This window comes from Phocoena phocoena, chromosome X (genome assembly GCF_963924675.1).
Source record: "Phocoena phocoena chromosome X, mPhoPho1.1, whole genome shotgun sequence".
Classification (NCBI taxonomy): Eukaryota; Metazoa; Chordata; class Mammalia; order Artiodactyla; family Phocoenidae; genus Phocoena; species Phocoena phocoena.
The window spans coordinates 94,335,075-94,338,825 of record NC_089240.1 but is presented as its reverse complement, the minus strand read 5'-3'; the positions used below and the strand labels follow the sequence as shown (position 1 = coordinate 94,338,825).

The window sequence follows — 3,751 nt, the reverse complement described above, 5'->3', positions numbered from 1 at the left end:
AGCAGTATTACCAAAAAATTATGATATGCAAATAGATTTTTTAAAAAGTAAAGAAATTGATTCAGCAATTTAAATCACCCCCCCACCCCCACACACAGAAAGCCCAGGCTCATGTGGCTTTTGTGGCAAATTGGATCAAATATTTAAAGGAAAAAATATCACACCAATCCTTTACAGACTCTTTCAACAATTGAGGAGGATGGACGTGCTTCCCAATTCCTTCTGTGAGGCCAGTATTACTCTGATACCAAAGACACATATAAAGACATCAGAAGAAAAGAAAACTACAGACTGATAACCCTCCTGAATACACATGCAAGAAATCTTAAAAAGCATTAGCACACCGAATTCAGCAATATATAAAAAGGATTATAAAACACAACAAAGTTGGATTTGTTCCAGAAATGCAAAGTGGAGAAGTATTAAAAACAATTAGGGACTTCCTTGGCAGTCTAGTGGTTAAGATTTCACCTTCCAATGCAGGGGGTGCAGGTTCGATCCCTGGTCGGGGAGCCGTGATCCCACATGCCTCGCGGCCAAAAAACCAAAACATAAAACAGAAGCAATATTGTAACAAATTCAATAAAGACTTTAAAAATGGTCCACATCAAAAAAATCTTAAAAAAGAAACAGTGAAGCTTTCTGCCCACGGATGCTGCCGAGTAAGCATTGTTGAAGTCTCTCCCCTCTACTGCTGTCATGTCTAAGTCAGAGTCTCCCAAAGAGCCTGAACAGCTGCAGAAGCTCTTCATTGAAGGTTTGAACTTTGAAACAACCGATGACAGTCTGAGGAGCCATTGTGAGCAATGGGGAATACTCACAGTCTGTATGGTAATGAGGGATCCAAACACCAGGCGCTCCAGAGGCATCGGGGTTGTCACATATGCCACTGTGGAGGAGGTGGATGCAGCCATGAAAGCAAGGCCACACAAGGTAGATGGAAGAGTTGTGGAACCAAAGAGGGCCGTCTCAAGATTCTCAAAGACCCGGTACCCACTTAACTGTGAAAAAGTTTTTTGTTGGTGGCATTAAAACAGACACTGAAGAACATCACCTAAGAGATTATTTTGAACAGTATGGGAAAATCGAAGTGATTGAAATCATGACTGACCAAGGCAGTGGCAAAAAGAGAGGCTTTGCTTTTGTAACCTTTGATGACCATGACTCTGTAGATAAGATTGTCGTTCAGAAATACCACACTGTGAATGCCCACAACTGTGAAGTAAGGAAAGCCCTATCTAAGCAAGAGATGGCTGTTGCTTCATCCAGCCAAAGAGATCATAGTGGTTCTGGAAACTTTGGTGGTGGTCGCAGACGTGGTTTTGGTGGGAGTGACAGCTTTGGTCATGGAGGAAACTTCAGTGGTCGAGGTGGCTTTGGTGGCAGCCACGGTGGTGGTGGATATGGTGACAGGATGGCTATAATGGATTTGGTAATGATGGAAGCAGTTTTGGAGGTGGTGGAAGCTACAGTGACTTTGGCAATTACAGCAATCAATCTTCAAATTTTGGACCCACAAAAGGAGGAAACTTTGGAGGCACAAGTTCTGGCCCCTGTGGTGGTGGAAGCCAATACTTTGCCAAACCATGAAACCAAGGTGGCTCTGGAGGTTCCAGTGGCAGCAGTAGCTATGGCAGTGGCAGAAGGTTTTAATTACTGCCAGGAAACAAATCTTTGCAGAAGAGGAGAACCAGAGAAGTGACAGGGAAGCTACAGGTTATAACAGATTTGTGACTTCAGCCAAGCACAGTGGTGGCAGGGCCTAGCTGCTACAAATAAGACATTTCAGACAATACTCATGTGTATGGGCAAAAAGAACTCGAGGACTGTATTTGTTGGGGTTTTTTTTGTTGTTGTTGTTGTTTTATATTTGTATAACTTTTTTTTATACATCTTTATTAGAGTATAATTGCTTTACAATGGTGTCTTAGTTTCTGCTTTATAACAAAGTGAATCAGTTATACATATACATATGTTCCCATATCTCTTCCCTCTTGCGTCTCCCTCCCTCCCACCCTCCCTACCCCACCCCTCTAGGTGGTCACAAAGCACTGAGCTGATCTCCCTGTGCTATGCGGCTGCTTCCCACTAGCTATCTACCTTACGTTTGGTAGTGTATATATTCGAGGACTGTATTTGTGACTAATTGTATAACAGGTTATTTTAGTTTCTGTTCTGTGGAAGGTGTAAAGCATTCCAACAAAGGGTTTTAATGTAGATTTTCTTTTTTTGCACCCATGCTGTTGATTGCTAAATATAATAGTCTGATCATGACACTGAATAAGTGTGTCTTTAAAAAAAAACCCCACAAAACAATTAAAAATACCATATTAATAGAATAAAGGACAAAATACACATAATCATCTCAAAAGATACAGGAAAAGCATTTGACAACATTCAACACCCTGTCATGATAAAAGCACTCAACAAACTAGGATTAGAAGGAAACTTTCCTAACCTGATAAAGAACATCTATGAAAAACCTTTAACTAATATATGTAATCATGACAGACTGAATACTTTTCCTCTAAGATCAGAAACAAGACCAGAGTGTCCACTGTCATTACTTCTATTCATCAATGTACTGCATTGTACTGGAGATTCTAACCAGTGCAAAAAAACAAAATTATTTTAAAGCCATTCAGATTAGAAAGGGAGTAGTAAAAACTGTCTTAATTTGCAGACAACATGATTTATATTTAGAAAATCCTAAGGAATACACACAAACACACACTACTAAAATTAATAAATGAATTTAGCAAGGTCACAAGACACAAGATCCATATACCAAAATTATTTGTATTTCTGTACATTAGCAATGAACAATCCAAAAATGCAATTAAGAAAACTATCAGGAAAACATTCCTAACAACATCAAAAAGAATAAAATACTTAAGAAATTTAGCAAAAGAAGTACAAAATTTGTATACTGAAAACCACAAAACATTGCTAAGATAAATTTTAAAAGATCTAAATAAATGGGAGAGACATTCCATGTTAATGGATTGGAATTTTCAGTATTGTTAAGATTGCAAGGTTCCCTAAATTGACAAGGTAAGCTAAAATTCAAATGGAAATGCAAAGGTCCTCAAATAGCCAAAATAAATTTGAAAAATGATAACAAAGTTGGAGGATTTACACTACCCGATTTTAAAACTTTCAAAAGTTAATAGTGGAGACAGTGTGGTATTGGCATAAGGATGGGCATGTAGATCAATGGAACAGAATTGGGAGTCCAGAAGTAAACCCATACATTTATGATCAAATGATTTTTCACCAAGGCTCCAAGACAATTCGATGGGAAGAGGATAGCCCTTGCAACAAGTAGTTCTGTGTCAATTGAATATCCATAAAATGCCAAAAAATTAATTTAGACCCTTACTTTACACTATAAACAAAAATAAGTCTAAATAGATCATAGACTTAAATGTAAAAACTAAATCTATAAAAATTCTAGAAGAAAATATAGGAGAAAATATTTGTAACCTTTGGTTAAACAAAGCTTAGATATGATACCAAAAGCACTAGCAACAATGACAAAAAAAGTAAATAAAAGACTTCATCAAAATTAAAAACCTTTGTGTTTCAAAGGATACCATCAAGAAAGTGAAGACAACTCACGGAATGGGAGAAAATATTTGCAAATCATTTAACTATTAAGGGACTTAATCTAGAATTTTTAAAGCACTCTTACAACTCAATAATAAAACTACATATTAAAAAAAGGAGAAAAGATCTGAATAGTCATTTC

General features: G+C 37.3%; 1 pseudogene; it reads left to right on the top strand.

Annotated features, from left to right (window-relative positions):
* Positions 1–699: 699 nt before the first annotated feature.
* On the top strand, positions 700–1,653 carry LOC136142573 (heterogeneous nuclear ribonucleoprotein A1-like; annotated as a pseudogene).
* Positions 1,654–3,751: the final 2,098 nt, after the last annotated feature.